Genomic DNA, 11103 nt, shown 5'->3' with positions numbered 1-11103 from the left:
GGGGTGCGGGCCATGGGGCGGGGGCGCTGGGCAGGGGCACGGGCCACGGGGAGGAGCCACTGGGCAGGGGTGCGGGCCACGGGGCGGGGGTGGTGCCCCTTGCTTTGTGATGCTGAGCACAGATGACACTGGCTGAGGAGCAGCCACGTTGATGGTGGTGACACTCCTCATCTCTGGAGGGAACACTCGGAGCGGCTCCCGCCCGGTCACCGGAGCCAGCCCGGCTCTGCTCAGCGCCTCCCAGAGGCAGGCTGGTGCCCGCAGCAGTCATGGGTCCAGACGGTCTCGGGGCGCCCGTGACCCGCCCTCCCAGGCCAAGGACGGGGCGCCCGTGATGCACGCTTTCCAGAGAAAGAGTGCAAATAAGAGGCAGAGGAGGCGTGCACGGCGTGTGCAGCGTGCGTCTGAAAATAACCATTGACTGGTGAGGGCCCTTCCTCTTTGGGGACTGGAAAGCAGCTCTGCCTCTGACAGGGAACTTCCCGAGCCAGCGTGAGGAGGAGGGCTGCAGCCCGGAGGAGCCTACGCCCCTAGGCCGGTCAGACGCCTCTCCTCTGGGAGGGGGCCAGGGGGCTGAGCTCAGGCACCAGTTCCAGCTGAGGTCCCCTCTGTCTTCTGGCCCCACCCTTTCAGCTGTGACCCCCCTCTGTGGGCTGGGCCCACAGAGACCTGGTTTGGAACCTTTAGGCCAGGACCTTGGACAGAACACCTTCCTGTTCAGTTGCTTGGTCAGTGGTTCTCAGTGCTCCACCGGCCCCAGTTTGGAGCCTGGTGCTCAGTGGGGATGGTCTCCTGAGGAAGGCTGGGGTGGGATGGGAGGAAGGGGGAGGCAGAGGTGGGGGAGAGGAAGGCGGAGGTGGGAGGAAGCCAGCCTCCCTGGGGAGGCTGCCCTGGTGCTGTGTTCCTCTTACTTTCAAAGCAGTTTTGTTACTGAGGAGGATCAATGGAAATGTGCATATTAAAACATTCTCTCTGCCACCAAATCATGAAACTTTTTCCTGTGTCAAACCTAGTTAGCAACAGCAACAAAAAGTTTCTACTTTTTTGTTTGTTTTCTGTTTGCCAGTCATAGGGCTTGAACTCTGGGCCCAGGCGCTGTCCCTCAGCTCTTTAGCTCAAGGCTAGTTCTCTACCACTTGAACCACAGCATTACTTCTGGTTTCCTGGTGGTTAATTGGAGTTAAGAGTCTCATGGACTTTCCTGCCAGGGCTGGCTTTGAACCGTGATCCTCAGATCTCAGCCTCCTGAGTGGCTAGGATGACAGGCGTGAGCCACCGGCGCCTGGCTTGAGCATCATTTACTTTTTGCCAAAGAACCTTTCACCCATAATGCAGACATTGCCTTTTAATTGTCACGGTACAAACATTTCCTTATAATTAAACTTTCCTTTCAGTTGTCAGAAAATATGAAAGGCTTGATTTCCTCCTATCTACAGAACAGCAGAAAATAAAGGGTGTTTTCCCTTCACTATCAGGAAAGCATGGGTGTCTGTCGACTATCTCCGAAGAGCTGTGTAAGTTGTTTCCTTTCATTTTAATCCTTGGAACATAGTTGCTTGGTGCCGCTGGCTCTCTCGCACCCAGCCCGGCTGCAGGTAGCCCTGGGTTCCATCCCCATCCTTATCACCAGCATCTCTAAATTCACAAGCGTCTTCTCAGATGGAGGCTGAACCCTCGCACGGTCTTGGAGGAAGCAGCCGGCTAGCCTTGTTTGCGATGTAGCTAAATGTATTACAATAAATTTGCTTTCTCTGTACTGTGGAATTGGACCGCCTGAGATGGTGAACAAGGAAACTGACACCATTGCTTATCTTTCCAAAGCTAGGGTGTTAGGAAGCCCAGTAATTGAAAAATGGATAGCATTGATATTTGAACCTTTTTATATAACCTTTGAGGTATAAGCCTTTGGGGAATGAATTGCTTTTTGTAACGAGAGTAGCGTCAGATCCCATATTTAGAAAGCGCACACTTAATTCATTTTCAGACGGGGAAACTCATGTTGTCTTGTTGGGAAAAACATTGCAAAATGGATTAGGCTTCACCCTGGAGAGATGATAACCTGATATAAATAACTGCAGGCTGATCTTTATTAGTTACCGAGCAAATATTGCCAAAGAGGAGAGGCGCCCTTCAGTGGGGATCGATCTGGGGTGAGTCGTCAGCAGCGTTGTCGCGCTGGTGTCCGGGGTCTTCCGTCTCTTCTTATTTAAAGGATGAGGAGCAATGAACAAACGTGCGGTGTAAGTGTCCTTATTGGATGGTGCGGATTAGAGCTCCCGGTGAGAGGCTGGCGGGGCGCAGGGTGGGCAGTCCCGCTGGCCGGGCAGGAGCCAGGCCTGGCTGAAAGCCTACCCTGTCCGGGTGTCTCGGGTTCCGAGCAGCCGGCCCGGCTGTGCAGCTCAGCAGTTCTGTAGTGATGAATAATTCACTCAGCGTGCGCTGGGACCCGGGCCGCCATGGGATCCAGCGTATACTGCACCACGAGGGGAGGGAGAGGGAGAGACCCCAGCAGGGCTGTCACCACAGAAAGAAAACATTAAAATAAAAAATTAAATGGTGACAGGCTCCGATCCACCCCCGTGTTCACCCTTGAGCACGTCCTTCCACGTCAGGAAGAGCTCCATAGTTCCACTTTCCTCTCTCCTCCCTGTAAATTTGTTCCAGACGCTCACAGGCTGTCTCCTCCACGTGGAATCCCGGATACCATGGGCCGCATGGTCTCCCCGCTTGTGCACCTGTCACAGCCAGCAGAGGAAGGAAGGCTTTGGGGAGGGCGTGGCCTGTGGGGCGAGCTGGGCGGTATTCCCAGAGACAGTGATGGGATTTGTCATCTTAATCTCTTCCCTCTACACCTTGTTATCCTGCAAGCCCACAACAGAGTGGTAGCCTGCCCGGCCGACATCCAGGAGAAGAGCAACGGGAAGCCGGGGGTGGGGTGTGGCAGGGACTGGGGACCTCACGCGGAAGAGGCACAGATGCGCTCTCTTGACTTGGAACGCGGCAGATCCGATCGTGAGACCCCGAGCAGCCTCTCCAGCACCCCGTGCTGACTCGGGAGGCGGTCTGCTGCCCGTGGGTGCAGAGGGCTGTGTAGCGGCTGCGTGCTGCGGTGAGCTGGTGTGATCGGACCAGGCAGGCCTCTGAGTTACATTTTGTCATATGTAAGCCCATGCTGCGTAGATAAAATAGTCAGTGATAAATCCAGCTCCTTCTCTTAGAGCACCAATTAAAGATGCGAGTCGTTGCTGAGAACCAATTGCTTCAGTGTCTCAATTAAGATCTTAAAAATAAACTCTTAATCTTGGAATATTTTTAGATCTACAGAAAGTCGCAAGGCAGTGACTGAGAGTTCCTCTTGGACCGCGTCTTAGGGTTGTAGTGTTGGTTGCCTGTGCCTGTGAGCCTGTGTTGAGACAAGACTCTGAAGTCCATAGTGTCCCAGTCCCTGGCCTGCCCCTGAAGCCCTCCTCCTGCCCCTGTCCTTGGCTGACCCCTGTGGAGGTGATTTGATGTGGGCAGGCTGGAACCTTCCTGCACGAGGGAGGCTGGCAAACCCAGCCTGGGAACCACTCTCAGACACAGCCCCTGTGTGCAGGTGTGGGAATTCTTTTACACAGAGAAGCCGGGCCTCGGCGCATGGACTCACTCACCCAATTGTTTATTTATCTCAGTTTTGAGTTTTAGGTATTTGCTATATTCTTTGGGCTGCAATCCAGTGCTCAACTTCATTTTGCTATCATTTTCCAGCTCTTCCTGTTGGCTCTTAAGCTCCATTGATATGGTATCATCAGGATGTGTGTGTGTGTACGTGCACACCTAGGTGTGTTCACACACAGCTACTTCCTGCTATTATAAGATACTTCAGATTCATCGAGTCTTAGAATCAGCCATTTCTCTGAGGAGTCCCAGCTCTGTTGATTGGAGAACACCAAGAGAAACCGAATCCCGGGGCCAGGAGGTGATTGAGCCTTACTGGAAACCCTGAGCGAGCAGGCAGGCTGGTGGTGGGCTTGAGCTTCGGGTGCAGATCTGCCTCCGACAATGACCGGCCGTGGGCCAGGTACGCGGGGGTCTCTGTGGTGTCTTACCTTTGCTACAGGGATGGCAGAGACCCGGCTCAGGGCATGGCTGCAGGCTGGAGCTTGGCACGCAGGGAGTCTCCACAAAGAAGAGCTGTGTGGCGGGCTTCCCTCGGGAGCACCCCAGGGCTGCGGCGCGGCGTCCCTGACCAGAGGAGCCCTTGAGGACCCTCTGGCAGGTGGAGAGAGACCGAGAGGCACTCCCTGCTCTGCTGCCACCTTGTGGGCAGGTGCCAGTGGCCGCCCTGGCTGCACAGTGAGGGGTGCTGGGTGGAGCCGGCGGGCAGGCGGGCCTCCTCCTCACTGGTGGGCTGGGAACTCCCCTGCTCTGGGGACCAGGAGCCCACGTGGCCGGGGGCCAGCTTCTCCCAGCATGCCTTCCTCTTTCCCAACATTCCTGTCTCCTCTCTCTCTTTTCTCTTAGGTTTTGACACCATAGTAAACAACCCCATGCATTATATCCTTTGTCTTGAAGATATTTCTACAAGTTTCTGCTCTGATGAGCCATTGCTTTATTAGTTTTGTGTTATTAGAGTAATAATTGCTACTAGAGTGATAATAATTTTAAACTATGAGCAGGTTTTGCCTCCAGCCCTGCCTCTGCCACGTGGTGCGTCCGATCCCACCCTACGCAGAGCTGTCCCACACGGGCTGAGACCCGGATTTCCAAACTGATGGGGTTGTCCTCGGGTTCAACACCACCCAGAGAACATAGCCGATGGCACCAGGCCTGACTCCCTCCTGAAATCAGGTCTGCAGAGGAGTTATATCACACACTGTGCCTGTGCACGGACCATTTGCAGAGTCTGGAGTTGCGGCTGCATGCTCCGGACGGGCGCGGTGTGACAGGCCGGCCCCACACCGGGCGCGGCCTCGGGCCAGTGCGGGTTCTCTGGGCGCACCCCTTGCCCGGCAGCTGTGGCTGAGCCATCTGGAAGGGTGTCAGGGAGACCCCGCGTGGAGGACGCGTCCTGATGTGCAGGAGGCTCCAGCCGGGCAGGCGCGGGTGCGCAGTGCGGGCCTCTTCGAGTTTGGCAGAGATCCATTGTGTTCCTTATATATTTTTATAACTCAGAAATAAATCTCACCACGGCTTCCAGATGGTGAACGCTCCTCTCTGCGTGGGCCCGCCTGCCGACTTCACCCTTGCAACCAGCTACTGCTTCAGTTTTCCTCTTCAGATCGCACAAAGCCGAAAAACGTTTGATTTTTAATCTAGGGGGTTCGTGTGTGTGTTGGCCTGATTAAATAAATCCACTGAAGTAAATAAATTTCCCTCCTGACTCTTGAGTTTGCTCCTGAAAGTGCATTCCAGGCCTCTAAATTCATGCGGGAGAAGGCTTCCAGCAGCCCCAGGCTGGGGCTGGGGCTGAACTCCTCCCATCTCCCTGGCCTTGAACCCTAGCCAGAAACCCTGGGTGAGACTTTGTGGGTGTGGGCCCCTTTGCCAGAAGAAACAGCATGCAGGTCACCCAGATCCACCGTCCAGCCATCGATGGGACAAGGCCTAGCAGTAGCGGGGGTTGGGGGGAGGGAGGGGTGCTCTGGAAGTGGCGGGGTACATTTGAGAAATGTGCGTGCACACACATGTGCGTGTAAGTGCATGCGGTCCCCCGGTCTCTTTATGCCCTGTTTTCTCGCTCTGAAGATAGGACCTCCTTGAGCAGTTACCTTCCGAATTAGAATTTCCTACGATCCTCGGAGTCAGGGCAGGGAATCCCGAAGTTTCACTCATTGTTTGCAGCATGCCCTTTGACATCCCGATGCTCAATTGGAACAAGAGGTCCAGTTCTGGAGGTGGCCACAGACCCTGGGCATCCCGATGCTCAATTGGAGCAGGAGGTCCAGTTCTGGGGGTGGCCACGGGCCCTGGGCATCCCGATGTCCAGTTCTGGGGGTGGCCACGGGCTCTGGGCTGGCCTGCACAGGGCGTCTCTGCTCCTGTGCTCTGGTCGCATCCTCCATCTTGACCCAGATGCTGAACTTCTGAGGACACCTGTGGCAGATGGAGTCGAAGCTGGACTTGGCGTTCGGCCCTGGCCCAGCCCGCTGTCCTTCTCTGTTTCCTATGAGGACCCTTGGTTTGCTGACCGTCTTCCCAGAGACCTTGCAGCCTGAGCCCCAGCTCAGCACTGCCACTCACCCTGGCTGGAGCCTTCCGAGCATGCTTTAGTTGAGAAGGTACTTTCTTGGATCCATTGTTTGTTTCTTTTTAATTTATGATGTTATAGCAAATTAGATTTTTAAAGTTGCCTCCTATCATTATTTATAGCTGGCAAGTGGTAACACAATTCTTGAACTGCCCTATTATTTCTAGTAGTAATTATTTATAGAGTCTCTTGACCCCAAAGTGTCCCCTCTAAATAACACATGTTTTCATTCTTTCAAATTCATAAAACTTTTCTTATCTTCACTGACAGATTGCAATTGCATTTTGTACCCTATACAAAATGCATTTGAGTAGGGTATAAAATGCAACTCTATATACATGTGTATATGTATGTATATTATATATAGGAATATAATATATTATGTAATATATAATATACAAAGTAATATACCATAATACTATATATGTAATATATATATACACAGAGAGAGAGGCTGGGAGTTGAAAAGTGAAAAAGGCAGAAATGATGAAAGTGGGTTCACGTGTTAGACAAACTTCTAGCGACCTGGATGTCTAAAATGCTTTGTCTGGATCTCACTAAGTCTTCCAAGTTGACTTCGAGCTATGTGGCCCAGGCTGGCCTTAAACTTGAGCTTCTCCTGTCTCAGGCCCTGGCTCAGGCCGTGGGATCGCAGGTCCCTGCTCGCCCTGTCCCCCAACATGTATGTAATTTTAAAGAGAGTGATGGGTAGGTTTTGCATTAGTAGTTGATGTTTAATAGATTAAAGATATCTCTCTAGTCTGCCTGATTTTGTTATCTTATTTATTTTTTGTGCTAGTCCTGAGGCTTGAACTCAGGGTCTGGATGCTGTCCCTGAGCTTCTTTGGCTCAAGGCTAGTACTCTACCACTTGAGCCACAGATCCAATTCTGGCTTTTTTAGTAGTTTAGTGGCATAAGAGTCTTACAGACTTCCTGCCTGGGCTGGCTTTGAACTGTGACCCTCAGAGCTCAGCCTCCTAAGTAGCTAGGATTATAGGTGTGAATGACCTGTGCCTGGCTAGGTTTGTTATTCGTAACGACAGATTAATCACTTGCCAATTTTTATCAACACATTTTTGTATACTCAGGTGGGTTCTTTTAGAATTTCTCTATTAATTTATGAACAAACTAAACTCTATTCACAGATAACCCATAGCTTCAAATACGAAGCCATGTATGCAGTTCTAGAACATATCTAGCAAGGGCACCGTGGACTTTCTGCTCCACGTGCTGCCCATGGACTGGTGTGTTTGACTGTTTGCTTATTGGCTGACAGAGGCCAGAGCCCTGCTTTACCTGCCTACCTCTGAGGCAGGGGAAAGTCCTGACTGGGAAGAGCTCAAGACATCGACATGGGGTGCTGTGCTCCTGCGTGAGGTCTGTCCTCCCTCAGACATGGTGCTGTGCTCCTGCGTGAGGTCTGTCCTCCCTCAGACATGGTGCTGTCCTCCTGGGTGAGGTCTGCCTCCATCAGACATGGTGCTGTGCTCCTGGGTGGGGTCAGTCTCCTCCATCAGACATGGTGCTGTGCTCCTGGGTGAGGTCTGTCCTCCCTCAGGGATGGGTGCTGTGCTCCTGGGTGGGGTTAGTCTCCTCCATCAGACATGGTGCTGTCCTCCTGGGTGAGGTCTGCCTCCCTCAGACATGGTGCTGTGCTCCTGGGTGGGGTCTGTCCTCCCTCAGGGATGGTGCTGTGCTCCTGGGTGAGGTCTGTCCTCCCTCAGGGATGGTGCTGTGCTCCTGCGTGAGGTCTGTCCTCCCTCAGGGTTGGTGCTGTGCTCCTGCGTGAGGTCTGTCCTCCCTCAGGGATGGTGCTGTGCTCCTGGGTGAGGTCAGTCTCCTCCCTCAGACATGGTGCTGTGCTCCTGCATGAAGTCAGTCTCCTCCATCAGACATGGTGCTGTGCTCCTGCGTGAGGTCTGTCCTCCCTCAGACATGGTGCTGTGCTCCTGGGTGAGGTCTGTCCTCCATGGTGCTGTGCTCCTGGGTGGGGTCAGTCTCCTCCCTCAGGGATGGGTGCTGTGATGCGGGGAGAGGGTCCCTCAGTTTTCTCTGGTTTGTGGTGCACTCTTCTACTCTCAACTGTGTTTTATGTGCCTTCCATTCTTTACCTTTTCTTCTAGTTCTAATGCCTATAAACGTGGAGGTGGGCCTGGCTGTGGTCAGCTAGGTGGACAGCTGGCTGTGGTCAGCTGGAACAAGCTTTTATGGCCATGTTTGTCTCTGAGCAGGAATTATGGTTTATGGAGTTGGTGGTGGTATGCTCACGGTCCTTCTACTCTAAGTGTTTTAATTCCTGCAGTGATTTTCTTCTGCTGACTTACAAGTTATACAGATGTATATTTTAAAATCTCCAGATCAATAATTCTTTGATACCTTTTACTATATTCTTTGAAAAAAACATATGTTATCAGTCTGTTGGTAGTTATTGAGACTGATTATCGGTCCTAGTACATAAACACTTAAAAGTAGACATGTGTGCATGAAAATAAGTGTTATTTCCTAGTTGTGAGGTTCAGTACTATAAGACATGCACTAGAGCACATTTGCCACACCTGCAAACTAACATCTCTCAGTAAAGAGCAGAAGAGCTGTGAGTCCTTCCGTTGTGGTGTTGGATTCTTCAGGCGTCTTCCGGTTGATTCTTTGCTGCTTGGGCAAAGGGCACCAGAGCTGTTCTGTGTTCTCAGTGTTCTTTGATTCTTCACTAGTGACTAGCTTTGTATTAATGCCTGTATCTCCTACTAATATAGCTCATAACTTGGCTGAAATTAAAATTTCTTGCCTAATACTCCATGTAGAATGCTGGTATTCGTACTATGCTTTTTTATTTTAGTGGTTTACCTTAAATATTGGGTAAGAACAGTTGGCCCCAAAATTATAAATTTGAGCAGTAGCTCCTCTCACCCCCAGGCCCCTGGGACTTCATCAGTTCTGAGGTCCTCGGTGCTGAGCTTCTCCTGTGCTGTTCTCCCAGTGGGTTCCCTCTGCTGTTTTGGTCTTCTGTGTTTAGGGCTTTAGAGGTGAGCCCATCTGCTTATGAATTCTCTATTGTCATCGCCTTCTTTAGTTTCTGTTGGTTACTTCTGGTTTTTATTTCCCCCAGGATATCTTGGGTTAGTGAGAAGTTGTCTCTGGCCTATTGGAAATTAATTTCAGGCTTTGTTTTTAAATTTTTCCCTAAGTGGGGTTGGGTTCAGTATCGGGTCCTCTCGAGGGTTAAGTGTTAGTGTGTTCGTGACGCCCTGCGTCTGACCCTGCCGTCTCCCCGTGGTCTCTGCTCCCGTTTTCTGTGGGCAGTGCTCTGCTCCTCTCTCGCAGCCTTGCTGTGTGGTGCTGTGCAAGTGTGGCCATCAATGTTTACTCTGCTTTTGGTGCTGGAGTTGCTGTCTTCTTTGTTTCAAAATATGTGTTTCCTCTAGGGTCCTCTGTTCTCCTTCCAGAGACTGTGTTGTTTGATGGGTTTCCTCATTTTATCCTCCTCGTTTCTCATGGCTTGCTAATAATATTCGTGCCCCTGACCTATTGAATCTCACCTCCCAATGTACTCTGTGGCTTCTATTCCGTGATGCCAAGGTTGGAGGTGACCTTTCCCCGGGCGGCCAGCTTCCTGCAGGGAAACCACAGGAGGGAAGGCCGGCCACACAGCCATCTGCTCCCAGCCTGCTTCCACCGAGCCGCTGGGCGGCTGGCTTGTCCTCCAGCTCTGTCCAGCCCTCCTGAGCGAGCCTCGTGGAGCTCATTGCCATCTGGCCTCTCCGGGCAGGACTTGTGGTTTGAGCAGTGGCCCCGCTGCCCTGGCCGCAGCCTGTCAGGCCCTGGCGAGTCTCTCCCCGACGCCCAGCATTCGGGTGATGGCTGCATCAGGACCCCAGCCCTCTGTGCAGCCACACACCAGCTCCCGGGAAACGTCGCTACTGCCCGGCCGTTTCCTTATTGTTATTTCTTCTAGTTCTGCCAGAACTGGGGTTTGAACTCAGGGCCCTGTGCTTCCTAGGCGGGTCTTCCATCCCCTGAGCCTCCCCTAGCCTGGTGATTCCAGGCTCTGCGTCACCAATGGTGGTCGAATCCTCTCACGTTCTGGGCTGACTGGCATGGCGATTTCCCTAGCTTGCTTCCCCATGAAGCCCCATGGTGTTAGCTAATCACTTCCTGCTTGGCCAAATACCACTCACCGGGTTCGCCCAAGTGTCCCTCAAATCCTCCCCGAGGCAGGAAGCTGGAGCCGAGAGGCGGCAAACGCTGTAGCTGGGAGGGGCGATCGCAAGCTAGGTGCCGCACAAACATCCCCCAGAGCCGCAGTGCCAGCGGCGACGGTGGGTGCAAAGCTGTGGGTCCTTGTTTCCAGCGACAGGCGCTGGACAGGCTAGAGAGCCCCGATTGGACGCTGGACAGGCTAGAGAGCCCCGATTGGACGCTGGACAGGCTAGAGAGCCCCGATTGGACGCTGGACAGGCTAGAGAGCCCCGATTGGATGCTGGACAGGCTAGAGAGCCCCGATTGGACGCTGGACAGGCTAGAGAGCCCCGGGCCTCCGTCCACAGGGAGCACGGTCTGGATCACCATGCAGACAGTGTGCAGGCCAGCACGAGTCCACGGAGGAGCTCGCAACTCAGTCAGCGAGAAGAGGAGCCTGGCCCTCTTTCCTTTGCATAAAAGAAAAACGGAAACGACACAATTAGGTTTACAAGAACATGAATTCATAAGAGCTATTTTGCCTTCTCCCAGCTCATGGGATGTCTGAGGAGGTGGACGGTAAGGTTTCTGCTCCTGTACTGTCCAGGGGCTGGGCCTCGGTTTGGGTACGCAGCAGGCGCTGAGCCGTCCAAGTGGAGCACAGAAGACTTGGGCCCCACGCTCCTCCTCCTCCTCC

Source organism: Dipodomys ordii, unplaced genomic scaffold (genome assembly GCF_000151885.1).
Source record: "Dipodomys ordii isolate 6190 unplaced genomic scaffold, Dord_2.0 Scaffold91, whole genome shotgun sequence".
NCBI lineage: Eukaryota > Metazoa > Chordata > Mammalia > Rodentia > Heteromyidae > Dipodomys > Dipodomys ordii.
This window is presented reverse-complemented; position numbering follows the sequence as displayed.